This window comes from Accipiter gentilis, chromosome Z, assembly GCF_929443795.1.
Source record: "Accipiter gentilis chromosome Z, bAccGen1.1, whole genome shotgun sequence".
NCBI classification, from domain to species: domain Eukaryota; kingdom Metazoa; phylum Chordata; class Aves; order Accipitriformes; family Accipitridae; genus Astur; species Astur gentilis.
Genome location: NC_064919.1, coordinates 22236121 through 22261590, shown reverse-complemented (window position 1 = coordinate 22261590; position 25470 = coordinate 22236121). Strand labels below are relative to the sequence as shown.

At 39.7% G+C, this 25470-nt stretch overlaps 1 protein-coding gene across 5 annotated transcripts in view; it reads right to left on the bottom strand.

The window, feature by feature from the left end:
* The window catches only part of CSNK1G3 (casein kinase 1 gamma 3), an 87356-nt gene extending 70925 nt beyond the window's left edge, over window positions 1-16431 (bottom strand). For all 5 annotated transcript variants that reach the window (XM_049794859.1, XM_049794860.1, XM_049794861.1 and 2 more), the window contains exon 1: window positions 16345-16431. The gene's annotated coding sequence lies outside the window, so the exon portion shown is untranslated. The remainder of the gene's footprint in view (window positions 1-16344) is intronic.
* Between the last annotated feature and the right edge of the window lie 9039 nt (window positions 16432-25470).

Here is a 25470-nt window from a genome sequence, read left to right as displayed (position 1 = left end):
ACACATGATTTAATACAAAATGTAAAGAGTCAAATTAACCAAATAGGTGATTAAATACTTCTTCAGCAAAGCCAAGGCAAGGACTAAAGGGACCACTCCCTAAAGACCTCTACTGTCTAAAACGTTAGATGAGCAATTTTGTGATATTTGAAGAGGACAGACAGACAACTATTTCCTTGAAGGGACATCTTTAGTCTACAGAATGTTTTACACATTCGTGATTTGCACACAAAGCTTGCTTACTTAATAGACAAGGAGATTCCAACTAGTAAAATCCAGCCTGTTTGCAAAGTTTGTTTGTCACTCTCGGTTGCACAGAATTCTACACAGAGAGCCATTGAATGAGTTTTAATGAAACTATGCAGGTGTGTAAACAAAAATGATCCTTCAATTCACCACTATGCTTGAAATTTTTTACTTAAATTCATATTGTGCAGTTGTATAATCCTGAAGAACTCAGAACACTGAAAAGTCCCTAAGAACACATACAGAACTAGATATACAGAAATTAAACTTAAGCAAATATCTCACTTCCAAATGAATTCACTGTGGGAAAACTTCAGTATTTTTTTCCTCTAACAAATAGATTATGATCTCTGAACAATTTATACTTAAAAGAATATTTGCCTAAACATCTTAAAAAAAACCGTTTAAAGGCACTGAAGAAAAACACTGTAGTATATACACAGTGAATAAATGGGCGAGTTAGGAAAACATATTGTCCTGGTTTCACCTGGGATAGAGTTAATGGTCTTTCTAGTAGCTGGTATAGTGTTATGTTCTGGATTTAGTATGAGAAGAATGTTGATAACACACTGATGTCTTCAGTTGTTGCTAAGTAGTGTTTAGACTAAGTCAAAGATGTTTCAGCTCCTCATGCCCAGCCAGCACAAAGGTTGGAGGGGCACAATAAGCTGGGAGGGGACACAGCCAGGACCGCTGACCCAAACTGGCCAAAAGGTATATTCCATACCATGTGACATCATGCCCAGTATATCAACTGGGGGGAGTTAGCTGGGGGTGGGGAAGAATCACTGCTCAGGAGCTAAATGGGTATGGGTCAGTGAGTGGTGAGCAACTGCATTGTGAATCACTTGTTTTGTATATTCCAATTCTTTTATCATTATTATTGTCATTTTATTATTGTTGTTACTATAATTTTCTTCCTTTCTATTAAACTGTTCTTATCTCAACCCATGAGTTTTGCTTCTCTCCCCTCCCAATTCTCTCCCCCATCCCACTGGGTGGGGAAGTGAGTGAGTGGCTGTGTCATGCTTAGCTGCTGGCTGGGCTTGAAACCACAACACATAGTCAGGCACTATTTTGTCTTCTGCTCCATTATACACTCAGTATATTCAACAGCTTTGCTGCTATTGGAGTTCCAAGTTCACACATCACCCAAAAGAACACATTATATATTAAGCAAACATATGCTGCTACAGAAAATCTGTGAAGCAAAACAATCTTTACCTAAACCTACATTGGAGAAGTTTTCCTTTAAATCCTTTTAATTTTTTCCTCCTTGATTCAGTATTCAAAACCTAATAGAGCAGTGCAACACCAGCTATAAGAAAAAAGTGTAATTACACAAGGCCACAAAAATTTGATCAAATATTCTAATCATATTTGTATTAAAGTTCTCCTTTATTGCCCTAGAAACAACTGCCAGTTCTTTATGTTGCACCACTACCAAAGATCATACATACCCACTCAAACACAATTTCTTTTACATCTACTGGAAAAAATCTCAAAGCCCCAGTTGGGCTGGCCATTTTAAAGCACTGTTGAGTTTTATTATCACGCAAGTACTCAATTTCTTGCACAGCCACACTTACATAAGAACATCCCATCCAAAGTTTGCTTTAGGGTCAAGTTATTGCCTGAAAGCGGCAGGCTGCTAAAATTCAATTTCTAATACAGGGATCAGCACACAGTAAGAAGTGACACCTAGAAAACATTTTAGACATCCTTAGATTACAGGGATGCATATCTACGCACCTCTCTAAATGTCATTTGAAAAGGTCCCAATTAACACTACCAAAGACTATATGCCACATAATAAGAACCCTGCTCTGCAGCAATAAAGACTTTCTAGGACCTTCTATAAGGCAGGGTAAAAGACTAACTCATTTAAGCACCTTCTTTATTCATACAACTCTCAAATGGCTAAGCCTGCAGCAGCAGCACCACTGTAATTACATGCAAGTTTACATATTCCAAGGTGCATGTCATAACAATGTTCACATTCAAATGCACAAGTCATTTTAACTTTAAAATAAAAACTTACTAGCTACTTCATTCCTTTTTCATGTTCCAGATTTACTCTTAAATAAACCTATTAAAAGAACAAGAAAGCTGCTAAATAAAACATTCCATTGTCCGGAAGTGACAAAGTTAAATGAAACATGCAACCATAACTGTTGCCTTACATATCATACACATTTCCTCTCAGAGTTTAATTACAAGATTTGTATCGCTACTAGTATCAGTATACTAACATTTTTCTCTGGTTTTAGGAAAAGCATACAGTAGCACAAGTGCTGGGAGGAAAAGAAAAGATTCCATGAAATAGAAGGAAGGATGGTGAAGAAACACCTCTGGTTTAGGCACAAAGCATTTAAAAATTCACCCAGGCTCCTACAATTTTCATACACCTTCGGATTTTCTCACCCCTCAAGTTTCTTTGTTCACATACTTCTACTCCCAAGGTCTCATGTTTTTGGCACTGACATTAATCTAGCAGCAAAGCTTTTCCTCACACCTTCTAGAAGAGTGCAGAGAAAGTTTCTAGTGCCTCTGCCACAGATTTCCAAGAGCCTTCCTCTAACATTACACATAGTTTTTATGAAATAATTCACCTACTAAGTAGCCCTTATTTCAGAGAGAGAACAGTCACATCCGATTTCTAATATTCATCTGAATGGTACAAATACATTTCAACCACAGATAGAGTAACATAGAATTTTATTCAGCAAAACTTTATAAGTAACAGTAGAAAAACTGCAATTCATACTACAAATCTGAAATCAAGCTCAGAATGAGACCTTCATTGTGAGGTAGTAAATACACAATTCAAATACCTAATCAACTATTTCTGGTATTGTTTGTGTGCCTTATGGAAAGATAAAGCTGCTCTTTCTAGCCTAGCTCTAGACTGCATCATTTTCATTCACTTTTATCTACATGTCCCCAAGCAACAGAGGACACCTGTGATACTTCAAATCCACAGCAAAAAGGTTCACAACTGAAGAGCCCTTGAAAGTTTAGGACAGCAGTTTCTAACCTCAAAAACCTCTTGGGATAGAATTTGAATTGGAAAATGTCTCTAAACTTATATATGATTTTGTAAGATTCATTGTTTACTTAAAAATAAAACCACTCTTTAATAATTAAATATGTAATTATTTTCATTGTAGTCCAATTAGAGAAATTCAAACCTTCACATGACCTTCATGTGACCCCAAAAAGTAGAGCTGCTATTCCAACAATTCATAGTATAAATTAATTTGCCTATAGCGTTATTTTTTGTACAAATAGATGCTTATAATATTAGTATCACACCACTTTGATGGCTGTTTCCTTTTATTGCTAATTTGAGCCTGAAAAGAAAAATATTTTCATCTATAAACTCCAAAATAACAGATGTTAAAAGGTTCATTGCATACCTCAAACACAACCTACCTGATTTTGACTTAAGAATATTATTTCATCATTTTCCAGATTTCAGAAGCAGAAAAAAAGCAAAGTCATTAGCATCTGTCAAAACTAGAAACAAAATGAGTGCTGAACATTGAACTACCACAGATGCTACATACTCATGACACAAGCTTTGAAAACCAAAAAAAAACCATTTCCAAACAAATTCCTCCTCACAAGTTTCTGTCTCCAGCTATCAATAAGCTGTATTGAAATTGCTCATTACTGTATCTTTTTACATTTCTTGGGTGTTCTCAATAAATGTAACCTCAACATAATGAAAACTTATTCATCAGTAACTCATTTTGTTCACAATATAATCCACTTGATATACATAGGCAATTTCAGTCTAAGCTTTGCAAGTCTAACACAGCCTAATTTTCTAGTTTTTTAGATCTTTTAACATAAAAAATCCAAAATACAGCTTGGCATTATCTGCTCTTTCCTTTCTACCACTTCTAGCACACCTCAAGGTACATCGTACTGCCATATGTTAGTTGATTCATCTAAGACTCTTTTATTCTCCCATTTCTTATGTATTTATCTTCCTGACTTCAGTCAGGTAAACTACCTTGGAAGCACCATAAAAGAAACATATAAATCCTATGGAGCAACACCCTTCTCCCCCCCGCCAAAACCAATAATATTTTGCAGCAGATGTGAACTAATCCAAGAAGCAAGGATGAACTTTTTCCATTTCACATAAGAGGACTGGTGTCTCTATATCAACGAGATGAGAAACATATGGAACACACAAGAGGTGATGATGCACCTAAATCACATCTTCAGCAGCATTCACGTTCGAGCCATCAAAAAACACTGTTCACACTCTTTCCCAGCCAGCTTGCCTTTCGGAATACTGAAGGCCAGATCCTATATTTACTACATTTATTCTACCAAGCATGCAATATATTAATGAGTTAGAAATCCTTCCTAGAGTTTCAACAGCAAAGAAGGAAAATGAGCAAAGCAACTGCTACTTCTTGATCACATGCAGATCAAACTGTTCACACTTCAGAAGATACACGTGTTTACTTAAGAAAGCAAACATAATACCCTAATTTCAAAGGCAAATGAAATCTCCTTAGATGATGCAGGAGCTCAGCTGTGCAGTTTGTTTCTCAGTATACACAGCCTCAAAACATTTCTAGTTTGATTTGTGCTCTTCAGCACTCCAAGGCAACTAACAGATCACAAGTGCACTTAAAATTCTGTTTGCATTACCCAGGACTTCCAACAATGCCATGTTTGTATCTCAAGAACCTTCTACATTACCACTTCTGTCTTTTTTTTACTTAGTCTTCCACAGGTTCTTCTGTTCATTTTCTATGACTACCTCAGACAACTGTACTGTTCAGGCAGCAACCAGTCTTTTTCTGCTTCTTCGTTCTGTAATAACAAGCCATTCTAGATTAACAGAACAGTTTTACAAAGCAAAACAAGAACAGAAATTATGAATTTTGGCATGCAAATTAGGTTATCAGCATTCCTGAAAATGAATTTTTAAAAAACCTATTTGTTTACTTCTATAGATTTGTAAGATTCTCCCCATACATCAAATTTTATGCAATTGAACCCAAGTCTACATACACAGTCTCAGTCCACAAACACATATGAACAAGATTCACTCAAATAAGCATAACATAATTGAAAATATCAAGGTAAGCCCAAGTAGCTTTCTCATGAATAAAAATTTACAAAGCCAAGCCTTCTAAAAAGTCAGATTTTCCTGTCAAGGGGTGTGTGTTTGTACATACGTGTATGTATATATACATACACACACATACAAAAATCCAAAATTCCATTTCCCTCTTACAGTATCAGCTACCACACATTATTTTCAGTGAACATAATTAGTTCAAGATTCTAGAATAAGCTTTTCAATTTGCACGTATATAGCTATTTCCCTAGGGAAAGTTCATCAGCAAACCACATATGGCCACGTATAATCCCTCTTTAATATGCAATATCTAACAGAAAAACAGATTTATTAACACATTAAATTAAATCTTTCTCCGTACAAAAACTAACCAAAAATACTCCTCATATTTATTGAAGCTTGTTTAAAAGGTCCATTCTAGTTAAGCTACCATAATGTTTCTTGTACCAAGGTTTGCAGTCACATGAAATCTGAGGGCTATCAATATCCAAAATTCAGTATCTGACCTGTACATTTAATTCTGTCGCTCGAAAGACTATATAGCCAACAATAATGCAGCTTCCTCTACTACCAAGTTGTGAAAATACTGTCAAATCAGAAAGACATGTACAGTACAGTTAGGTCACCCTAACTCAATACAGTTTTTCCCCAAATGACAGACTAGACTAACTACATAACAATTAAGATCCCCAAGCAATCTCTTCACCTCTGTAAACTTAAAATGAACATCAACTTAAGACTGCTATTTTCTGTTCAGTGCATAAACATTTATATTTTCCTCACTGACCTAGAAGAAAAGTTTGGCCCTAAGCCACAAACCACACTTCATTATAGGCTTTCATCACAAAATCCCACCAGCTTCACTTTAGGATTGCATTCAAGTGAATGCATTTACTTGGTTAAAATTTTTGTGCATTCATCCTTCTTGCAGGACCATATAATCATCATTTTAGAGCAACAGTTGAAAGTCATTTTTCAGAAAGCAGTGGTATAATGCAAGGAATAATTTAAAAAATCTAATAATGACAATACTAAACTTTACTTACTAAAGAACAGAGAAAGAAGGTAACTGATGGTTAAGCAGCATTCTAGTAATTTGTTTTTTCACTTGTCCAACACCACCCCACACACACACACTTAAATGGGCTATATTGTCCACAGCTGATGGAAAGCTATTGCTGAGCTAGCTAATGCTATATAATGGATGCTTCAATTTTCTACATCAAGCATCGCACCATCAGCACTCAATTGTTACAGCAGAACAACTGAAAGGTATCGATTACCTTAAAGCTAAAGAAACTGTAAAGTTGAACACATCTAAAAGCTAGAAAACAAAGCAAGGATAGCATTACATTTCAGCTAACACCATAACTATGTCTGAAGACAAAATTAAGCATGATAGTGAAACACTCCACAGCTATGTGGAAAAAACATTTTCTAAGAGTCTGAAAGTCACCAATTCTGTTTTCAGGTTAGAATTTGGATAGGATAAAGTACACAGTAAGTTCTTAGTATTCCACAGTGAGTGTGAAGAGCAGTTTTCAAAATGAAAAGTCTATTTAACTCAAGAGACCAATTCCTCTTCACCCTTATCTTTAATTACATGGTCATATTCTACTGTAAGAACTTAGAGGGGAGGCAAATTCAAGTTAAATTATTTTAACTCTGCAATTTTTCAACTTGCAACTGCACCACATCAGACATTAACTACTGTGCTACACTCCTGAAAAACAAGCCTAGAAAATACAACATCACATGCTCATGCCTGACAGATCATGATTTGATCCCATAAGACAGTCATCTATTACCAGTAGTATTGAACATTATTACTTTTTAATGAGGGCAGACCTCCAGAGGCACATACTTAAGTTTCACAGTCTTTGACAACACAGAACTACTGAGAATACATTTTAGTACCACTGCCTTTCCTCAATCTGACCTTACCAAAATTCACTTGCCCTCTCAACTGTTCTGAATTACTTGGGGGTTTTTCCTCCTAGAGTTCTCTTTCTACTTTAGTCCAACTACAACCGTACTGAACTGCAGCTCAAAGTGTGCTCTTCCATACATGGCCAGTATGGATACATGCACTGGGATCTGAGAGGTGGGAAATACTCCTTTGTCCCTCAGTTCAAAGCCCAAATCACAGACCTAGTCACCCACTCACTGCTGAAGTCACATGTTTCCTCCTTTTCCCAGGCAGAAGCAAAGAAAAGGCAGAAATCACAAGCTGGAAAGTCACTTTGTGTTAAGTTTCACTGCCTGGCAGTACAGCAATCTACCATCAACATAACAGAGCAGGTTCTAGAAGAGTTTTGTTCCATTCATGCAGCCCAGACTTAAAGACGGTCAGGACTTAATTTTGTAGAATTCCTTCCAAACTGTCATCTCTGTTGCACTGTTATAAATGGTGGTTCCAAAAGCCTTAGACCTCAGCAAAACTTGACTAAGTAACAATTAAGAGATTGATAAACCACCCTACCAAAACTCTGGTACAAGCTTTAACTTAACAGTACCAGAAATTATCAGCATTGTTTTGTTTTGTTAGTTTTGGTTTTGTGTTTGGTTTTTTTAACACCCCCCATATTGGTAGGTCTTTCCCTATGCTTATTTTCCAAATCAGCCAAGAGGTTTAATCCAAACTATTCCTATTTCTGTTTGAGTCAGAAACTAGTAGTAAGACTTCAGGCTTAATTTGACAATGTTTTTGCCACTGAAATTACACAATCTTACAACAGATGTTAATCATAGATGTTTCTGCCAATTCTGTACATAAGGAAAGGGATAACCCACACTACAGGAAAATGTCTCCAAACTAAGTTTTGCAGCCATGAATCCATCAGGGTTTTCTGACAATAACAAACTACATGGCAATCAAATGATTCTGCTGTTTTAATAGTCTCCATAAGTTAGATAGGTACCTTCTACAGCAATGAATTCCAAGTACTTCACTATCAGATATACTTGCAACTCTCCCCTCACACATATGGCTTTCACTGCAATGTCTACCTACAGTGTCTTTACTAAAATGAAACTACAGAATTATATTCTCAAAAAGGCTTCCGTGAAGTATTCTTCTTGCTTTATAAGTTTAATGTGGAATAAAATGTTATAGATAAAAAAGCCTCAGACACCACACCAATTAGAATCACACTTACCACCTTCGTACTGAACACATAAGATATGTAGTGACACATTTATAGAAAAAAGCCACAGTTAAGATCTTAAATTCATTATTAGTCATCTAATATAAAACATACTTAAACCAATGACTTCCTATGAAACTCAGTGGAAAAAACAAGTCTCCTTGTTTATACAAAACTGTATAGTTTTATACAAAACCAAACAGTACTGAATATGAAATCATCTGGTGTAAATGAAAAGTTCTCAGAACAAAATAACCTGTATGCTACTGACATCAGTTTTGCCAAGGTCCGATGGTAACTAACTACACTAATTTTAATTTAAAACAAAATTATCATGTGCTAAAATAAGAAAACATCAGTATCTTGATGTGGGCACTGTGTGGTAAATGCTTAATTTACTACTTAGGGAGATTAAGCCAGATTCAGACTAAGCAAAGTATTCCTCAAAAGCAACGTTAGCTAAGCTTAGCTCTCTACAGATTAGTGTTCAACACCCACAGAGCCTCACTGCAGTAACTGCAGCTTGTTGGGTATCATCCATGTGTTCCCAGGCCTCCCCCTATTACACCTGAGCTCTCTTTTTTGCAAAACCCCTAGTTTCTTCCCACAGTAAAACTCTTTAACTTCACTTCTCACTCAGTGAAGAAGAGAGATGTACTGTTGCTTGCCCAGTACTATAAGTTGCAAGCTGAACAGCTCTCAAGCTACTACGACAGCACAGATAACGTCCTTCCTTCACTGTGAATAGTTAACAAATATCTACTCTAAATTGGTTTTTATGAAGCTTATAGGAACATATCTTCAGGGGCATAAAAATCTAAGCTTGGTTAAAACTGGCCAATAAGTTCCACAATTGTATTGGCAGATGAGAGAACTGCAGATCAAAAATACCTTATTTGCTTAAAAAATAGACTTTTTTTTTCCCCCAGAAGAAAACTGCAAGTATAATCAACTGTTTTTACTTAGAGCTCAAAGTCAAAAAATTAAAAGCAAACCTTAAAAGAGCATTTCTGGAAGGCAAAGACATTCATCTCTCAGTCTGGCAAAAGCTTAAGAGTAAATTTAGCCATTCTGTCTTCCTGTTATCTGTTGGTAAAATTCTTCTCTGCCTGTTTCCTGTTACCTGTAAATGCAAGTTTCATCATTTATTATCTCTCCAGATTTAGAGATGTCTCAGCCTACTGTCAGCAAATGTTAGAAGTAAAAACTTTCATAACCTGATATATTGAGCAACCTGCTCCTGGAATACTGTAAGAAATGAGCAAGTAGCTGTTTGAGACAATCTTCACAGAAAGAGAAAGGAAGAATGTTTTATACTGACCTTCTTAGAAGCCACTGTTTGCAAGGCACAACGTCGAGGTTAGAGTGAAACATGTCTCCCACGACCCTTAGAGCAATCATGTCCCTGACTGCAATCTCTACAATATTACTTCATCTTCCCAAGATTACTACAGAATTTAAGATACCTGTATTTATATGGACATTATCTACATTTACACTGACATCAACAGTATCAATAATATCTGAAATTAATTATGTACTTCATTTTAAGCTAGTGGAACTCCTCTAAAGCACACTGAACCTTTGTAAGATTGCTTTATATCATTACATTAAAAAGCTGTTGAAACATGAAAAGTCTTTCATGTCTTTACATATAGAAATGCAAGCTGCTTCTTCCCAAAATGGAAAATGTGTAGTGCCTTAAATACAGAAAGGTACCCAAGAGATTTTTCTATATGTAACAACGCAATTTTTTAGTAGTACTTTCTTCTAGGGTGCAAAGGTATGTTCTACCCTGGACTAAACCACAAGTCCTAGCATCACAAAGGTTATTGCCAAGAAACCCATACTTCTGAAGCACAACACTATTTTTCTACAAAAATACAGCCCATGCAGCCTTCTGAACGTAACAGATAAACATTTACTAGGTAATTAACACTTGAAGCCCAACAACAAACTGAACTAAAAATAAGTTTTAAGGCTACAATACAACCTAAGTCTGAAATTTTGTTTTGAAAAATGCAATTAGATAATATAATGGGTCAGCATGATTACTGTTTTCTCCTACTGCATCTGGCCACAGGTACCTGCTGCTCCTGTTGCTTACTTTAGACCAGCCTCAGCACTCAAACACCTCTATAATGCCATTAGATTCACTAACCTAGTAGAAAGTTCACATACTCAGCAATAATTTGCTACTGAACAGAAGCTGAATCAACTCAGTGGAGGATACAAGAGACAGACACAGAGCAAGAGTGGAGGTACCAAAGTGCATAGCCAGGAACAGGGAAGAGAAAGAAATACCTGACAGTAGAGAGGACGACCTTCCCAACAGCCCGTGATATAATTTCAGTGACTGCTGTTTCACAGTAGGTTTAGTGCACCTCTTAAACCCCCTTGCTCTTTAATGACCTCCACAGGCTAACTGCCACCAAACATCACCATTAACTATGCTTCTGTTTGAAACTGTTCCACCTACTTTCTGTTATTGTACATGGCTTACTGAATGAAGAGCACGGCACCTCAAGAGGTACTCGGTGAATAAACACAGAGACTACAAGAAATTGTGACAACGCACATACTTTAAACTGGAATCTAGGCCCCGCTTGTCATAAAACAGCTCTGTATTTTTGTACTACTGAAGAGGACGTTATCCTCCATTGTTATAGTCCACATCCTGTCTTAATCGAAAATAACATAATTTAAACATGTGGTTGATGAAGAGTATAAATTCCCACAAATGCAATTACATCCATGTAATATGGAAAAAAATCCTTTCTAGGAAAATGACATTAAATTACTAACAGATTTTAGTTAAGTAAAACAGTTATTAAAAAAGTCTTGGTATGTTAAAAGTTACACAGGCTAGTAAGCTTACAGGGAAGATAATAAAACATAGGAAAACACTGTTGTAATTACATTACTAATGTTCTACACAAAGTCAGATTAAGTAGTAAACCTACTTGAAGTATGCAAGTCTTACCTGTGTCTGTCATGAACTTCTGTGACCTACAGTTATCTGAGTAAACATTTCCACAAAGACAGTTCTGATTGATCAATGTCTCCTCCCATTCCTAACACCACTGCACAAGGCAACAATAGGATACTAGACAAAAATAGCAAAAAAATTGTCATCTTTCCTTACCTACAGGGTAGACTTATTTTGTATAAGTCACCTCTATGAACAGCCAGAAGTGGATATTACCTATCTTGTATTAAAAAACTTTCCTAAAACGTATGCTGACCTTTTACATGTAGCTATACTAAAAAACACCAGATAAAGGAATAAACAAGAGAGAGAAAAGTAGATAGGGGTAACAACAGTAAAGCACGTTCAAACAAAAATGCTCTATGCAACAGATGAAGGACAATGCAGTTCAATAAAGATCCTAAGAGAACACGCTGGTAAACACATTTGTAACATTCTGAAAAGTGCTGCATATTTAATATTTACAAATATTCTCTGCACCTTTTCTTAGAAAGCATCCTCCTACTCTCTCGTTTAAGGTAATGAACATATCTATCAAACACTAGAACTAAATGTAACAGGTGAGCCAAATCTGATCAAGATAAATTCATCTGTGTTTTTTGAACATAGCTGAGTACTGTACTACTTACCAAGAGTTTCAGAACTTCCTTTGAAAGTACTGCTTTCAAAAAGCTCTCTAAGTAACCAAAATTCAAACCAATTCTACAGCATAGACTTGTGTCTAATGTCTCCTCTTCTACATTCTCCCTATGCTGAAGGGAGCCATTAAATTGTAAGTGGCTTACCTAAGGGGTAAGCCGTGAGGGACAGACGTTCCAGTCACTGTCTTTATCTGTGACCATCAGCCTAGCTTTTAACTACTTTCTTACTAGACTGCTTTTATTTATGCAATTATTTTGCTTAAAACCACACATTTTTCTTCACTGAACTATTTCAGCTGTGGCCTACAAATCCCTAGAACCCCAGTGACAATGTCTAGGAGGCTACTCAGAACTACGCTCAGAAAAACAAGCTCAGCAGCAGGCTTGATTTCACTGCACTGGTTCTGCAGCAGCATTGAGGAAGCATTAAAATGCCTGCATAGCAAAAAAACCCACCAAACCTCAAATTAAGGATTGCCTGAAAGTATATAACAATTAGATAAAAGTTACTTTTTTCTCTTGTAATAGATCAGGGAAAATAATTGTATAGAAGTCTCAAAACACTTTTGAAAGAATGTTCAAGCCCCAGAAGCAAAGTAAACAACATGTTACAATTCTTGGGCTTTTGCCTACTCTGTCAGGTTACATCAGTTGCTCATTGGTAACATACCATGCAGTTTTCATTGCTAAATAAGCCCCAGGTATCATGATCAGTTTAAGATCATCTAACCATACTCTGCTGCTGAAAAGCATTGTCCCACTCTTCCCGTAAGCACTATATCAACTCTTTTGCTCATACAACTGTGGGTGGGGTACATAGGATTGACTGAAAACTCTTGCAATTAGTTTTCAGTTGAATCACTGAGCTTAAACTGTGAAGAAGCAGCACCCCAAAATCCTTTACAACTTTGTTCTTCCTGTGGTTTGTGTGTGCCTTTAATCACATTATTACTTTTGTGTATGTCATTCCAAAACAATCAGTTAACAATAAAAAGAAAACCTAAGGAACAAGAAGTAGCTGTATCTTTTGTTTACAACTGTGACCCGTTGACCCACCAGGTGCCCACCAAAGCCCTTCTATCAATCCCCCCCGTCAGCTGGACAGGGGAGAGAAAATATAACAAAGGGCTTGTGGGTCAAGATAAGGACAGGAGAGATCACTCAACCAATTACCATCACAGGCAAAACAGACTCAACTTGGGGAAAATTAACTCAATTTATTACCAACCAACCAGAGCAGGATAATGAGAAATAAACCCAAATCTTAAAACACCTTCCCCTCACCCCTCCCTCCTTCCCAGGCTTAACTGTAGTCCAGAATTCTCTACCTCCTCCCCACCAGCAGCACAGGGGGACAGGGAATGGGGGTTGGCGTCAGTTCATCACACTGTCTCTGCTGTTCCTTCCTCCTCAGGGGGAGGACTCCTCACTCTTCCCATGCTCTGGCATGGGGTGCCTCCCATGGGAGACAGTTGTCCAGGAACTTCTCCAACATGAGCCCTTCCCATGGGCTGCAGTTCTTCACAAACTGCTCCAGCGTGGGTCCCTTCCACGGGGTCACGAGTCCTGCCAGAAAATCTGCTCCTGCATGGGCTCCTCTCTCCACGGGGCCACAGGTCCTGCCAGGAGCCTGCTCTGGCATGGGGTCCTCCCTGGGCTGCAGGTGGATATCTGCTCCACCGTGGACCTCCCTGGGCTGCAGGGGGACAGCCTGCCTCACCAGGGTCTTCACCACGGGCTGCAGGGGAATCTCTGCTCTGGTGCCTGGAGCATCTCCTCCCTCTCCTTCTTCACTGACCTGGGGGTCTGCAGGGTTGTTTTGCTCACATGTTCTCACTCCTGTCTCGGGCTGCAGTTTTTGTTGCACAGCAGCTTTTCCCCCTTCTTAAATATGTTATCCCAGAGGTGCTACCAATATCACTGATGGGCTCGGCCTTGGCTGGTGGCAGGTCTGACTTGGAGCCAGCTGGCATTGGCTCTGTGGGACACAGGGGAAGCTTCTGGCAGCTTCTCACAGAAGCCACCACTGTAGTCTCCCCCTGGCTACCAAAACCTTGCCACACAAACCCAATACAACAACAGAGTGAAAAAAACTGTTTAGGTGGTATGACTTATTAAGAAAAGTTAGATAGAGATAGTTAATGCAGCTGATCAGTACTTTGTTCTTTAGAAAGTTGGTTTTGTAATTACAGGATGCTGGGTAACTACTGCCACTTTCCTATTCCTCACATTTGACTTATTGTTGTCTGAAAGTCATAACTAAACTAACTCATCTTAAACACCAGCAGACTTCCTAATACTAAACTAAAATTCTAAGACAAAAGTGACGATGTTACAAATACATGTAACTGATTCTTCTAATCACAGAACAACTTAGCATAGTCACTACTGAAGCATAAGCAATCCTATTTTCATAGGACAGACTTTGTGGATGTAGTTGGGACACTAAGTTTTGATACACTGCATCAGCTTTAAAAATGTATTTAACCTAGTTATGAGACTAGTAAGAAGTGAAAAATTACCACAGGAAGTAAATTCAGTCTTGCTAATTGTCCGTAAGCAAACTGGATAAGAAAAAACTCTTTTGCAGGTTCAGTGACTTTTTTGTTGTTGTTGTTAGGGAAGAACAACTTCAGAAGGGTTATTAAGACAGGGCCTGCAAGTCTTCCAAACAAACTGGTTGAATCTCCTAACTAACCTTGAATACTTTACCTTGATCATGCAGGAAGAAAGCCTACAGAAAACGCAATGTATCATGGTACCAGAACCAGTATTCTAGATTCTGAAATTCGTTTACATGTTATAAGCAAATGCATCTATTTGATTCAAAAGTACAGTAGCAAGACAAAAACATGCATTTCATTAGCTGAAAGCCATTCTCAGCTGATGAGCTAGTGTGCCATTTGCCAGGTAATTTCTCTATTTCAGGCCAGCACAATAACATACCACTTATTTCCATTGCAAACACTGTTTCACTTGTTGAAACATGAAGACAAAAGTTTGTTGAGGTCAGTAGAAGACATCTCCTAAAACAGAGTTAGCAGTGAAACCTCTGCCTCATCTTTACTCTCTAAAAAGAGAAAATTGCGTTACTTGCACTGTGGATTTTAACATCCCAGCGCAGCTCAGGATAACATGCATCTGCTAGGCATTTATCAGCATCCAGAAAAGGTGTGAGTCTATAGTGCAGAGAAGTTGTTTATCCCTACAAGCAGTCATAACTCAAGTAGCAACACTTAATACACTTAAGTGCGCTTCACTTAACACACTAAGGAACACGCAAAATAAAGGATAATTTTACACAGTATATATTTAGAACTGCTTATGTACTTGCAAAAGATCTTACATACAAAATGCATTAAGGAAAAAAAAATATTCCATTATATTCCAACTCCTTTTGCACACAGGACATCACTTTAACACCCATTAAGGGTTCACCAGCAATAGTCGACAAGAGAAGCCTGAAAATAAGCGCTGGAAGACGTTTCAGAGCAAATCCCCTGAAACATCAGTCTTGGGCATTTTAAAGAACCAAACTTAAAACCACTCTATTCAGAGTGTGTTTGTAAATAACTTTAAAATAACCAAGTAAACTAACTAACTTTAAAATAACTGAAAAGCACCGGCGGCTCAGTTTGCCTCTGATCTGCTAACCAAGCCAGCACAAACGCACTCCAGCACCCTGCTGCTTCTACAGAACAGGAAAGCGAACTTCCTCACTTGTTCCTACAACAGCAGCTCCTGCTCGGTCTGTAACCGGCGACCGGTCAGGCAGCCGAACGAGCCGCGAGCCACGCTCCTTCAGCAGAGGGGGCAGCCGGTGCCCTCCCCGCGACCGCCTTCGCCACCCAGCAGAGAAGCCACAGGACAGCGAGGGCCCTTCCACCGCCAGCCGCGGGTCCGCCTCGCCTCCCCTCGCCCCGCCACGGCCCGCGCTCCCGCCCGCCTCCCAGCCGGAGGAGAGGAGCGCAGCGCGGACCCGCAACGGCCCCACGACAGACGCTCTCCCCGACCCCCCCCGCCCCGCCCCAGGCGACCCGCTCTGCTCCGCTCCGACCGCCGCCTGCGCCCGCACGTAGCGGGGAGGCTCTGCCTTCCCGGGGCTACCGGAGGAAGGGGGGGAGGCAGCCGGTTAGAGGCCTCGGCCGAAGGGGGGGCTGCGGCCGCCGCGACCCGCGCCCCTCCGAAAGGCGGACGGGGACAGCTACCTACCGGCTTCGCGGGGCGGCGGGAGCCGCTGCGGGGAGCAGCAGCAGCAGCAGCAGCAGCAGCAGCAGCAGCAGCAGCAGCCGCGGCGGCCCGGCCGCGCCTCCGGCCGGATGCGACGGGGGGGCGCGCGCGTGGGCGAGGCCTCCCGGAGAGGGGAAAGGGGGGAAGCGCTGGGCCAAGGCGAGGGCGACCGGCGCCTCTAACTCTTCGCGCGAGAGATTGACAGGGCCCGCCGGCCACTCGGGAGACGAGAAGCGAGGGCCAGGCCTCGGGAGGGGGCAGGGCTCGCTGGTGGGCAGAGGAGGTAGCCAATGAGGGGGGCGCTGGGCGGGGCAGCGCCAGGGGGCGGGGCCGAGCGGCGGCGCGGGCGGCGGGTCCTGTTGCCGGCCGCTGCCTCCCCGGCGCTGGCGGGGCGGGTAACGGTCCCCCCGCGCCGGGCGGGCGGCAGCGCCCTGAAGGGGTCCGGCTGGGGGGGACGGCGCTTGGGTGCGCGCTGGGCACCGGCGGGCGCCTGGCCGACTGCCGGTCCCCGGCCGCGCTGCTTCCCCTGAAAACTTGGAGATCCGGTTCAGAGGAGGCGGCGGCGGTGAGCCCCTCCGCCTCAGCGGCTCGCCTCCCTCGCCTTCAGCCTCGGTGAGCTGATGCGCTTTACCGCTCTCCGTGGTAGGGGCAAAGGTGCCCCCCCTCGAAGCGGGAAGGGCTGGCTTCGAGAGGTTGCCCCGTGCCCGGGCGCGGCTGGGTCAGCTGCAGACCGCAGCCGCGGCCCGCCGGGAATTTAGAGCTCTCGTTGATGCCCTGCGGGGCACCGGTCGCCAAAATGCCGCCAAGGCCCTCCGAGGTCAGACTGCTCGCATTCGGTACTTTCTCAAAAATGCTATTGCCCGCCGTCTAGTCCCCGCACCTGGACGGGGTGCCGCCGCGCGCTGGGCACTGTCGTTAGAGGTGGGCGAGGGTAGCGGCTGCTGCCTTCGCTCGGGCCTCTGCGCTCCCCGCGAGCCTGCGTAGGGTGCCGGGAAATCACGACCCCGCTCGCCCTCGACGGCTGCCGGAGCTGCCCTGTAAATGCCAAACGGTGGGCTTACAGGTACGATACGGTCAACTCTGTGACAACGCTTGCGCAAAAGAAAAGATCTGTAGGCCCTTTTCGTGTTGTCCCATCAGGGGCGAGCAGCCTGTAGGCCACAGAGGGTCTAAGATTTTAAGTAAAAGGAATTCTTTTTTTCATTTGAGAACTTAAAAATGGCTTTGGAAGTTTATTAACAGCTTGATTTACAGTCGTTATAAATGTGGAGGAGAGAGGATGCAAAGGATAAGCGTTGGAGCTTCTGACAGATCTTGAGTATCGCTTACCCAAATAATTTTTTAGGGAAAGTTTGCATCTTTCCAGAACCACCTTTGCAGAACAAAGAACTAAAGAACATACAGCTGCAAGAGTCTTTAAGAAGTCCTTTGCTCCGTCGACTTTTCCCGAACTGCACATTTCCTAGTCTCAGTAGACATTTAATTACTTTTGCCAAAAAACCTCCACAGGCAATCTGTGCTGTTGCTCCCAAGAGAGATCCCAGAAAGAGATCCCAAGAAAGATTTTGCTGACAGTTAACAGTGGTCTAGTAAGTTAAGCCCATTGATAATTGTCCTGTATTCACGCTAAGTATTTGGTGGTGTGCTGGTATATAAGGCACACCTCAGCAACGTCATTTTCATTCATTCACAGAAATGTATAGCTCCTCGCTTACCACGTGGAGTGCAGATTCACTTACAGAACATCTTTCTTCTAGCAATTCACCTGGTCTTCTCTAGCAGCATACAGTATGCAGTCTTGGGACAATGCAGAGGGGTTTGTGCTGTTTTGCATTAAAAGTTTCCCCTCTGCGAAAGACCGTTTCATTGAAGAGGAGTGAGCATGTACTTAATTCCAATTAGCCTTCAAGGATCCTGTCAGACACTTAAAGCGTTCCACTCTTACAAAGCAACTAAGCATAGACAAAAACAAATCTTGCATTACTCTGATTCCGTATTTGTTTTGTAGAACCATCCTCAAATTTTCTAGCAACTTTAATCAGAAATGGACGCATTCGCACTAAGACTAATATTGCCTTTTCCAACCTTTTCTAAACAGACTGTCGTAACCTAACAACAAGTGGAGACTTCCTTTTTATGCAAAAGCTGTAGGATATTTTTCCAGGTAAGTTATGATTTCTGACTTAAAAAAAAAAAAAAAAAGGCAATTAATTTGCCTTCAGTTCAACTCAACAGATTACTTAATAACCTGTAATTCTAGGATTTAGGTGAAGAACATAAGGCAAAAGGGAAAGATGTCTTCCGCATCTCAGAATTTTTTTTAAAAAGTGCATCTGTTTGGGGTGGTAAGAATTACAGTCAGTTAGACAGCAGTGGTGAAGAAAGTGGATAATTGCTACATGTAAAATGTGTTCCTACTCTTAATCATTAAGAACAACACAGACATGCCATGCCCTATGTTGGTTACATAACGTAGAAAAGGAATGCTGTGGCTTCAACTTTATAATGTGATGCACCTTGCAATGTACATGCATGAATGCTGTTCCAAGTGAAGGAAAAAGTACTTCCAGTGTTTAGTCCCAGACTCAGCATTATTGCCCTCATGGAATCCTGTGAAAATTCCTGCACACACAGCAAAATAACAGAGCTTGCCAGATACATGCCTCTTAACTTTCCAAAGCTTTTCATTTTTAAGAAGTACTTTATCATAAAGTTGACAAGATATTTCATTCCCTGTAAAATTTCATTTTAATATTCATCATTTTGCACTGAGATTTCAACAGCTGTTTCCAGAAGACTACACAATTTCATTTATGCAGTGTTTCTGATGAACTTATTCCTCCATGCCATGATAAAATATTTAATTACTAGATACTAGTAAATTAAGCACTTGAACTTAAAAACCCCACAGGCATAACTTATGGCTTGAAAAGTTTATTACAAGTAAAACAGTATTACAGTTCAGATTTCCCTTAACAACAACTGTTCCAATTTGTTAAGATCTTTGTTCTTTTCACACATGTGGAAGAAATAATCATATGATTCTTCCTTCCATCCAATGTTTTAAACTCATATTCAGTTCTACATATTGGTCTTTTTTCCACTGTCATATGACTTGAGCCAGTCAAGCTTATTTAGCATGATTGCTCTCACTGTGGTATCTCGATCACAGTCCTTTCAAATTTCTGCCATTATGGATCCTGTAACTTAATCCACGTACCTAAGATCTCAACACCTAAAAATAGAGCTAAACAGGCAGTAATATAAGCTGCTGCAGTAAATTAATTCTTATGGATCATCAAAATTCTGTTTGACTAACCTTTAGCTTTTTTTGTTCTAGACTAAGAGTTCCCAGTGTGTGAGACAAAAATTACTGCAACATACCGAACTACAGTCATGGGCCAGCACGTAGCCAACTTTTAGCCCTATGTGGAGAGATAGTGGAGGGAATCTGCTCCTGGCTGCTGTAAATGTGTGCCTACAAACAGAGAAAACAAACAACACTGGGTAGTTTTCATTTGTTCTAAAGTTCATGCAGTTCAGCAGCATGCACTGTTTGTGAAGGAGAAAGCCTCACCTGGCTGGACTTGGCAGTATGCATTGCAGGTTGGGGTTGAAGGTACACTTCTGGGTTCCAAAATTTCAGGACCACAGGGAGCCTGTTATAGTCCTCTTCTGAATGTGGAGACCACAGCAAGGAACGTAGTCATGTTAACATCATGTGAGAGAAAGGTGGGGATTGCTTTCTTCTGTGCATGACTGGGGCCCAGCAAAGAAGCAGGAGCTTGTGCGATTGCTGGTGTAGTGCTGTCATTGCTAATGATGGTAGCAAAAAGCATGCCCAGTTTGAGAATGCCTGTAATACATCATCCTCATACATCATACAACATTAAGCAGTTAACAGAATGTCATTCCTTTAACTAAAAAAGCAAAAACAGACTTCAGCTGTTTATGACATCTGACCCACATACAAATGTTATGCTACTTTCTCTCCGTAATCCTGAAGGTGTTGGTTGAGCTGACTTATCAGCAGTTTGCTGTTCTCAATTTTTCTTCAGAACTCCCTATAACCTGGGGGGAGTACTTTTACATGAGGGAGAGATGTGAAAAAGTGCTGTACTCAGGCTGATCCCTTCCATACTAATCGACAACAATGAGCTTTTAAAAGCTGGTGGAAGTGAGAGTTGCACAAGAAAAGCAGAAAGACATGTAGATCTTCACTGGTGCCATGCCTCAACTGCATCAAAATCTATTTCAGTACAACTGGGGAATTAGCCCGTTAAGTGGTATAATGAAAACATTATGAGTCATGTCAAGTGAAAGGAGTGAAAAGGCCCCATGCATGAGAACCACGTGATGAGGTCCAGAAACACAGGCACTTTGGCAAAACACTAGAATTCTCAATTTTAAGATAGCAATAAGTGATCTGATTGTTGATCTAAGGTTGGTTCATCTACAGAGAGGATTTTGTTTATTTTAAGCATTTAATCACAGACCTGCTTCAACCAATGGTAATCACTTTCTCATTTATCCAAGAGGCTGAACAGAAGTTACATATTTTTTCATTTAGGTGAAAGTGATAGTCAAAGCTTGAACTTTAGGGAAAAGAAAAATGGATAGAAAGATTTCTGAAAAATTTTTAAGAAGTATTTGAAAAGGTTTTCTGCCCCATAAGCACTTTCAAATCTAAGCTTCCCAGTAGGTGTTGAAAATAAAACTAAATCCTTGTGGTAGACTATTTAGAAATAAATGTATTGGTTTTATTATAAAGTTACTCCTTTATTTTCATTCTATGATTCCAAGAGTAATTAATTTAATTTAAAGCTGATACAGACTTTTAAAAATGGAGCTTTCTTTTATTAATATAAAGAGGGGTTTTTTAGAGTAACTTTTTTTTTCAGTAGTATAAACTTCCTTATATTTTGTCTTCAAACATTTTCTGTTTTCAGTATGTTTTAGAAATGTCTCCATAACTCTGCAAGTTGAATTAAAGAAAAAAAAAAAAAAAAAAAAAAAAAGAAATATTGCTATGATGTAAACATTTTCAGTATTTTTCAGGCACTACATCTTTGTGTTTATTTTCCTCTCTTAATGTAACAGCTAAGCAGTACAAATAAACTATTTATGTGTTTCAAGCTATTCTGCAATATTTTCACTTCCTTTCATAACAGCAATTAGTCAAGTTCCAGGGTTTTTAAAACGCTGCATTTGCTAATATATCACAAACTATGCTATAGATTGTACTTGTTTTTTATGCCAGCTGCTAAATGATTCATGATCTGGCTTCACCAGTATTTGTAGTTCTTCCTAATCCTTTCCCCCCTGAAGAGGAGCAATGAATAGTCCTTTGCCTGAACCTAGATTTTTACCCTTCTTACCCCCAATACCCTGCCCTCAAATCCTGTTCTCTAGTTTATGAATTGTTTGAATTCTACCTTAGAAAATCAGTATTGAATTAGTCACAAAGCACTAATTCTTAGCATACAAAGAGTACTAACAAGGCGACTCTTCTGCAATGCAAAATTTACATTTTCCAACCATTGTTCTAACTGCTGTTCCTCAGTAACTGACTTAACCGCTGTGCTCCCTAATCATTTCCAGAATATGTTATGTGAACAACAAAGCAAAAAAAAGGGAAGACTTATTAGAAGCAGCTGCTAAAAATGCAGAATAAACTTTTCTTTTCTGTAGATGCTTCTGCCTCCCTCTCATCATCTCTTAGAGCTGTTGCTGTTTCCTACATGTCAGATGATGGCCTTCAGTGTTTTCCAAAGGAAATCCCACCACTGTCTGTATTCTCTCTGCTTCCCATTAAACTCTCTCAGTCTGAGAGATGAGACAAAATGTTTCATAATAGCACCAAGTTAATTTGTCTGCTATTGTATTGAGTGTGCTATTGTATTGAGCGTGGGCAAAGGTCACCAAATATAGCAGGAGATCATTTAAATGGAAAGTATGTGGGGAAGCAGAACTGTACTCAGATGAGGACCCATTAATTAGCTTGCTGAATCATTGCAGCTCTTTCCCAATTAATTTTCTTTCAATGTCATATAACATTATCAAGAATATCCTGTTACTTGTTAGGAGATCACATGTTCTGTAATCTCTGTAAGACAGATTTCTTGCACACATCAAGGGCTCCCTCCATTTCAACATAAAAGCCTCCAGCGTGTCACCTTTCCTTAGGCATCTTCTGGAGTCTGTACCTGCCATTAATTCTGTGTGTACCTTAATTTTGACTATCCAAAATCACAAGGGTTCCTTTTGTCTTTTACCCTTACATATCAAAAGCTATGCCACTTGTGTTCCTTATTTGCATTGTAGGAGTCATTTTCCAGCCCTGTTCTACTGAGTGTGAGTACATTTCCATTTTGCCCTTTCTATAAAACTGGTTGTTTGATTAATGGAAAATAGTGAAGGTGCCTGAGTCTGTCACTCTACTAAACAAGCAGAACAGATTCCACAGGTTTTCTGTTTTCCCCTTTTTGGCTTTTTAGTTGTCCACCCAATCAATAGCATTCTGCCCACTGACACTAAAAATTTTTCCTGAAATTAAGGAATTGATCGGATGCAGAGCTACATAGTAGAATTATGGCTGTGCTACCTAGACCAAGTGTTTTTTGTATAGTAGAAGTTAGAGAAGTCACTGAAGATTTGTATCTCATTATACTGGCTCTTATGAAAATGGATCAGAATACATATTTCTCATTAATAAGTGAAAGAGAAGCAAATCGTATCCATCGTCACCATCTTGCCTTCCTGTTGGAAACAGCTAGTTTTACAGCAGTAAAATGCAGATTTGTATTGCTTTTCTTTAGTTTTCCAGATACAAATATTGCACTGGATTGATCACTATATTTTATGTTTTCTCTGAAAGTTGAGATCAATGAACTATATTTCACAGATAGGAAATCAAAGCAGAACCTGCTCTAAAAAAACCCCAACTTTGCTGCTAACTCACATTCAAAAGGAGTTTCTGTTGGCTTTATTTCTGTTTCTATTACACTATTGATTTCTTAAGAGTTTATTCCACTAGTTATGAATTAGAAAGCTTCGAACTTTTATTTTATTTGAGCATTAACCCTAAAGAAGCCCTATGTATCTTTTTAAAATATGAGTATTAAATTTCTGGAAATTGGATTCACATGGATTTGGAGGGCAAACGAAGATTTCCTGCTTCATCCAGGAATAGAAACCATTTATATTGTCAGGTGGAACATAAGGCATGAGGTACTAATTGCTGGGCTTCCTTAACATCATTGCCTTTTCATTAATTCAATAAAAGTCTGGTTTTAAGGGCTTTTTATGTGCTCTGTGGTACTGCTATTATATAATTTTCTGCTGAAACTCACTAATGATGTGCTGAAAACATGGCTATTTCCACAGAACTTGTCTTCTTTATTCATGAAAAGTAATAGTCTAGTCAGTAAAATGCTAAGTTCAGGGGTGATAATTTCTATGACAAGTTCAAGGATATTTCTATGAACTGCTTTTTTGGGAAAATCCTTGCATTTGTAATCTGCAAATTCTGGCAGCTGCTGTATTAAAAAATTGGATCGTGTGGGAATGATAGAGAAATAAAATGGGAGCTTTTTTTTACAAATAGGTTGCTATACATAAATTATTAGGCATTCTGTTAAAAAAAGTGGGGGGAGGGGAGGAGGAGTGTCCCAGGCATTTAGGTATTACTGTAATCAATTAAATTGAAGAGAGAATTTTTTGTCAATCCAAAATTGCATAAGCAAATTTCTTGTTCTATGGATCACATTTTATGCTTAGTTATATTCTGTCTCTAAAGGTTGCAGACATAAAATATATCATGATTTATATTGCTATATGAGCAAATGAGGCATTGGAATGTAACTGGCTGGAAGCAGCTAGTGGATCCCTGAAATGACTAGCTCATATAGTTCTTAATTTTCCCTCCTTTGCTTTCTGAAGACAAAGATGTATCACTGCCCAGAGGTATCATCACATGCTTCACATTTTCATCTGAAAAAAAAATGTCACTTTTACAAAACTTCCCCATTCTGCTAGGAAAATTACTTTTATAAGATACATTGCAACTGCTTTGTGTTCATAGCAATCCCATCTGAAGAAACACTAACAAAAAGATAACGCCAGGCTGACTTAAAGACATACTGAGGGATTTCCACTGGGACCAGCAAGCCTGGAAGCCTGCAGCATCTTTGGAAACAGGCCTTTGGCCTTTACATGAGAACAAACGCAACCAGCGTTCCACAGCTACCTCATTATTTGTTCAAAGGACATGAACCATCAATGCCCAAGGATTAGTGAGAACATAGCAATGACATATGAGACTGCCCCCACATACTTTCCTAGTCGCTGATTACTTTCAGGTCAGGGAATTCCTTTGCTTTTTCTGTTTAGTAACCCTCAACAGATTTCCTTTACAATACTAGCCCAGGCTCCACTTGAACTAATGTCAAGTTTTTGCATTGACAACAGCCCATAGTGAGGAGATTCACAGAAAACTTGGCTGCTGTCTGAAGAATTTTGCTTGTTTTGGTCTTGGCTCCTCCTGGCCTCAGCTCTTTTGTTAGAAGTCCTGCTGAATTTATGCTGCCAGTGATTTTGCAACCTCTGCCATAACCCTTAATAAACTGCCTTTTTTTTTTTCCCCAGACTGAAAAATCCTAGTTTGGAAAGTTGTTCCTTGTAAAGAAGCTGTTCCATGCTTTGGTCATCCTTGTTACTCTTCTCTGAATCTTTTCTAGTTCCCATACATCTTTTCTGAGGTAAGGGGATCAGAACAATCCCCCTAGTTTATTTCATGCTGCTTTTCAAATAATTCCTAATATCCGATTTTCTTTTTTGGCCTCTATAGAGCTTAAACTGAAGTTTTGCACAGATGTTTTATAAACTAAGGTCCTGCTCCTGCATTGTTATGATCAGCACACCATTTTGTATGTGAAGCTAGGATTGTTTTTCCCCATGTCCATCACTTTACATTTGTCTGTCTTGGAAGTTCATCTGCCATTTCAACTGCTATGTGATTCAGTCATATAAGGTGGAGTGTTGTCTGGGAAGTTTTATCATTAGATCATCTAAAAAATGACATTGGTACACATTTCTAGGATACATTTA